Genomic DNA, 6,058 nt, shown 5'->3' with positions numbered 1-6,058 from the left:
TGAATAATATTCCATTGTGTAAGTGTATGAATATACATTCATAACCACACACACACACATATATATACATATATATATATATATATATATCCCACATCTTCTTTATTCATTCAACTATCAAAGGACATCATTGTGGCTCCTTCCACAGTTTGGCTATTATAAACATTGCTGCTATGAACATTGGGGTGCAGGTGTTCCTTAATTTCAGTACATCCGTAACTTTGGGGTAAACACCCAGTAGTGCAATTGCTGGATCATAGGATAGCTCCATTTTTAACTTCTTAAGGAATCCCCACACTGTTTTCCAAAGTGACTGCACCAGCTGGCATTCCCTCCAACAGTGCAAGAGGGTTCCCCTTTCTCTACATCCTTGCCAACATTTGTTATTTCCTGTCTTGTTCATTTTAACCACTCACACCAGTGTAAAGTGGTATCCCATTGTGGTTTTGATTTGTATTTCCCTGATGGCAAGTGATGTGGAGCATTTTTTCATGTGCTTGTTGGCCAAGAACTGTATGATCCTCTTCTCAATAGATGCAGAGAAAGCATTTGACAAAATACAGCACCCATTCCTGATTAAAACTCTCCACAGTGTAGGAATAGAGGGAACATATCTCAATATCATAAAAACCATCTATGATAAGCCCACAGTGAATATCATTCTCAATGGGGAAAATCTGAGAGCTTTCCCCCTAAGGTCAGGAACACAACAAGGATGCCCAATCTCACCACTGTTGTCCAACATAGTACTAGAAGTCCTAGCCTCAGCAATCAGACAACAAAAAAGAAATAAAAGGCATTCAAATTGCAAAGAAGTCAAACTCTCCATCTTTGAAGATGACATAACACTGTATATAGAAAACCCAAAAGACTCCAGCCCAAAATTGCTAGAACTCATTTTGTATTTAAAGAAACAACTGGGGCAGCCTGGGTGGCTCAGCGGTTTAGCACCACCTTTGGCCCAGCGCGAGATCCTGGAGAACCGGGATCGAGTCCCACGTCAGGCTCCCTACATGGAGCCTGCTTCTCCCTCTGCCTGTGTCTCTCATGAATAAATAAATAAAATCTTTAAAAAACACTTTATATACAAAAAAGAAACAACTGTTGGATGCTAAGCTTAGACTTATGAGTAAGGAAAATGACAATACAGAGTGATGCCCAAATCCTCATTGCTAATGTGAGATGAATTTTTGAGTGGGTAAAGGTTGCATCTAAGGTGACCTGCCTACTTTGTGGGATGCCTGGGAGTTGCGATCTTCCCATCCCCCTTTGACACTGAAGGAGTAGACTGGTATAAAGGTAATATATACGGGGTAAGAAGGGAAAAAAGAAAGAAAGACAAAAAGAAAGAAAGGAAGGAAGGGAGAACCATTGAAATCATCCTTTTAGCTCTATCATTTTTCACTCTTTATTTTTTGTGTGCTTCATTTGGATTTGTTTGTTTGTCTAAATAACTGGGTTAGCTGTTTCATTTATCTATGACATTCTTACCTGTTCCCTGCCACTCCGTGGATTCAAGTGAAATTCAAGATTCTAGTGTATCCCCTAGCCCAGCCCAAGCACATAGATCCTTTTGTTCCATACTAGAAGTCATTGGCTTCATGCCAGCTCTCTTCCCAAAGTTCCCAGATCTCTCCATGATTTGGTTATTTAGCGTTTTCCATTCTCCTCAAGGACTGAGTTGCCATTATTGTTTATTTCCCTTCATGTGTTTGGTTCATTTCAGAGTGGACGAAAAGATAGAGGTACCTTTTATCTACTATGTCATTCAAAATCTAATGTACTAATTATATCACATTTGATTTGGGCAAACTATATTGTTAGCTGCTAATTTTTAACAAGTTTGTGCAATTTGTGGGAACAGCTACTTGCCCATATCACTTGCTCAGACCATTCCTCAGAACCATCATCCAAAATCTTTATTATTTTTGACAAACTAAATTTCACTACCATTCTACCATTAGAAATAGCAAATAGAAAAATCCCAGTCTGATGAATTAATAATTTAAAATAATGCTTTTCTCTCCACAGAGCATTTCATGAGTGATGAGTTCCATACACCTGGTGGCTCAGTGTTTCTGATGATTGGAGGTGAAAGTGCCACCAGCAAAACATGAATGTCAAGCAGCATCACCTGGAAAGCAGTGAGAAATGAGACTCCTCTGCTCTCTGTGGAACACAGATTTTATGGACAAAGCCAGCCAACCTCACACATTTATGAGTTGTTCATACACTTTTCTAAATAAAAGATACTCTTCATGTCCTTAAACTACAATATCATGTTCAGAATTTAGACTTGAAACGATATATACCTCGTCAGTCTCAAAATTCTCTCCTGTTAGGCTGAGAGGATTTGAAATTAATGAAATTTAAACTCTGAGAATGACCCACCACTCGGAGGCAGTAGTGCCCATTTTATTGAAAACAGTTTGTCATTGTTAAGTGAAATGTCAAATTTTGGCTTGCAGTGGCAACACAGGGGCAGGATAAGGAGACCTAGCTGCTCTTTAAGAGCTTATTCTTCCCACTTAGTATTGTTATTTTTTGTGTGGTAAAAAAGTGTGATTTTTTTTACCGACTTACAATTAATATATATGCAATCAGACAAAATGAATTATAAGATGCTTCTAAAAGTTTTAAGAATATCAAAAATTTGGTGCAAAGAGTTTTACTCTCATTTTCAAAGGAATATGCAATGCTTTTTACAACCCTGAGAATGCCATTAATGTCAGTGAAATGAGATTTTTATTACATGAGTTATAATTCTTGGTACTGTTTAACAGAGAAAAACTATTAATAACTTTAGGTTAATAGCGTAGGTCTCTTCTTAGCTTCAAAAAAAGTGATTTTGGGAATTCTAAGTTACTATTTTATGATGTGGTGACAGTCCAGTAATTCCATTAGCTCTACCTTTCTTCAGTAGAAACTGTGATTTGTGTGTGGGTGTTGTCAGAATTTTGTTATTCCACAATAAGTTTCAAGAATAGGTTTCCTATATTGTCACGAGACATTTTTCAAAAATGGAAGCACTTGTATTGACCAAATTCACAGCTTGTATTGATGAAGTCAGAAAGAGTGATTGACTAATACTCTCCATATAATTATACTCTCCATATAATTAATCTGTAGCCCATCAAAGGGATCCAATCACTTGTTTTGGGGTAGAGTTGCTCCTTACTTGCTGGGATAAATCTTATTAGCCCTATGTGTACTCCTCCCTTCCCCATTTGCTACAGAAAATCCTCTGTTAGCCAGGTCCCTTTCTCCCTACCGCCTGCTCTACCTTCTAATCACAAAGGAGGAGAAGTCCATGTTGGGCAGAATGGAGATTAGATTAAGCCACATAAAAAAAAGATTCTGACCAGAGGGAAAAAATGGTGCTTAAGTTGGTGCTAAGAAGAGAGAAAGGGTTTGGTGTATGAGAGTTTCCTCAACAGAATTAGGAAGCAGAAGAAGGGACTCAGCTGAGTTATGACCTTTAACCCTTTTGATGTGCTTTGAGGTGCACCTGGTAAGACTAGACTTCCCTTTCCATTGCTGTTGGTTGTTGGATGGTGCTTCTTTATTTTTTTTTAATTTTTTTAATTTAAAGATTTTATTTATTTGAGAGAGAGAAAGAATGAGCAGGGGAGATGCTGAGGGAGAGGGATAAGCATAGAGCCCAATACAGGGCTCAATCCCAGGATCCTGAGATCATGACCTGAGCTGAAGTCAAATGCTTAACTGACTGAGCCACCCAGGCACTCATCTTTTTCTTTAAACATGACCTTCTAGGGGATGCCTGGGTGGCTCAAAGGCTGACTGTCTGCCTTTAGCTCAAGGCATGATCCCAGAGTCCTGGGGTCAAGTCCCACATCAAGCTCCCTGCAGGGAGCCTGCTTCTCCCTCTGCCTGTGTCTCTGCCTCTCTCTGTGTGTCTCTCATGAATAAATAAATAAAAACTTAAAAAAAAATAAACGTGACCTCCTAGAGTGGACCCTAAGCACTGTGAAACACCCCTGTAATACCTTTATCCAAAGTATCTATCTAGAATGGAAATTTTAAGATGACAGTGATTAAGAAATCACTATTTCCTTTTGAAACAATAATTTTTAAAATAAATGTTTAAAGAGCAAAATGTTTAGCATGCATTATTTGTCCTGCACTATTTGTCATGCTGCTATGTCTATGATTATCATGTAATATGATAGGGATTCTTGCTGTATTGACACTTGCATAACATTTGTGAATCATATCAGCCTCTGTCTCTCAGTGGTATATTTTTTATTTTTATTTTTCTGGTTTTAACATTGGCATTTGGGGGGAAAGTATAGAAGATATAAAAAAAAAAAGAAAGAAATGTTACTCATAATCTGACCTCTTAGAGGTACTTGTTGCTAAACTCTTGCCTTATATTTGTTTATTCTTTTCTTATGGCTAAATATGTAGAACTTTTTTTCAAAACAAATTAACTGTATTTAAGGTTTTATATCCTATTTGTTTTTCTCTACTAACGTTGTTGAAGCTGGGAAATCTAGTTTTAATTCTATGAACCTAGCTAATTTTTTTTTCTAAGAGAAGAAAAGGAGACTGGATACTTGGGGCCAGCTAGCATTCTTTGTCACAGGCTTCTAGCAGTGAAATATAGAGACAAAAGTTCCTTTGCCTTCTAGAAGGCCCTGATATAGGTGGTCAGTGTGCTCCTCAGAAATGTTCTCTTACTTCATTCTCTCCAGTAGTGCACAAGACTGTCTGGCTCATCTAGCTTTTGCCAACATTTAGTACCATCATTGAAACAAATTGTTTGACAGTTTGATAGGAGAAAAAAAACAAGTCATCACTCTATTTGCATTTTCATCCTTATTAGTAGGACTAAGTTTTTTTTTCATGTATTCATTGGGCATGTGCATTCCTTCTTTGTGAAGTGCCATTTTATATGTCTTTAGCCCATTTATGATGTCTGCATTCAGTCATTTGGGATATTATGCTGCTTGAAATTAGTATCTCTAGCAAGGAGAGAGAGGGCATTTTGTGTATGTGTGCGTTAAGGATTAAAAACGACTTTAACACAAACAGCATCCTTCCTTAGGGTTGAAGAAAACCTTACTGAGAAACAACAAAATGGTAAAGTGTTATTTGGCTCCCTTATAACTTAGGAAATTCAAGTCTATATTGGCTTTATCAAGATGCAGCAGGCAAACCAAAAAGACTGGAAAACACCCTCCACATTATTAACCATGGATCTTCTAAATTCTCAGAAAAGTAGTGAAGCAATGCCAACTTATCTCATTCCAATAAGAGCTACCCTTCGAGTCAGGCCAATAGCGAATTGTCCAGTGTGGTCCGTGGGCCCAGTGCCCAAGGGAAGGCTGTTTTGTGATGGGTGGAGCTTCCATTAAGGGCCTAGGATGGGAAGGACATACACAAATGAGACTTGAGAAATGAAAGCTCCGCCTCCTTCTGGTGCTTGCATTTATGTGTCACTGTTAACCAGAAGATCCTTGTGCCGACTTTCATTCAAATGTTCCAAGGGGATATAAATCTCAGTGTGCTTTCAACATTTGCTCTTTGGCCAAAAGGTCAAGCATGTATTAAGTGACATGTCATTGTGTTCAAATGGTTGTCATAAGAAAGTGTGGTTGTGTTTTAATTGCAGAGACCTAAAAAAAAAAAATTAATTGTAGAGACCTAAGTACCTGCAGCCCCTGCTACCTCAGGAGCAGGCAAGCCTTGCCAACTTCCCAACCATTGTGGTGGTGAAAATGGGGTTCATCAAAAATAAGTGGGTCTCATTTTGTTGTTCCTAAGCAGGATCCGTCATAGTATGGTTGAGAATAAAATACACTGATCTGTTTGCTGTTGTGGGCAATAGTGCACCAATCCAAGCAAAAGTTGACTTTTCTGGGAAAGATACATTTAATATAGAAAAATATTTCTGTAAGTGGGTTGCTCATTCACAGGATATCCAATTTAAGCTGTGTCTACCCCAACGCACCATGTGATTCAACTCCATGAGAGATACCTAGGCTACACACAGTCGATAGTTGTTTATCCATTTCTAAAGGCAACTGGCTGAATT

General features: G+C 38.2%; 1 non-coding gene across 1 annotated transcript; it reads left to right on the top strand.

Moving 5' to 3' along the window:
- The first annotated feature begins 1,112 nt into the window (after positions 1–1,112).
- On the top strand, positions 1,113–1,262 carry LOC112670223 (U12 minor spliceosomal RNA). The gene has a single exon (XR_003142816.1). It is a non-coding gene; the product is annotated as a U12 minor spliceosomal RNA (small nuclear RNA).
- Positions 1,263–6,058: the final 4,796 nt, after the last annotated feature.

The sequence above is a fragment of the Canis lupus genome, chromosome 25 (genome assembly GCF_003254725.2).
Source record: "Canis lupus dingo isolate Sandy chromosome 25, ASM325472v2, whole genome shotgun sequence".
Lineage (NCBI taxonomy): Eukaryota > Metazoa > Chordata > Mammalia > Carnivora > Canidae > Canis > Canis lupus.
The sequence above is the reverse complement of the archived record's forward strand: the minus strand, read 5'-3'. Positions and strand labels throughout refer to the sequence as shown.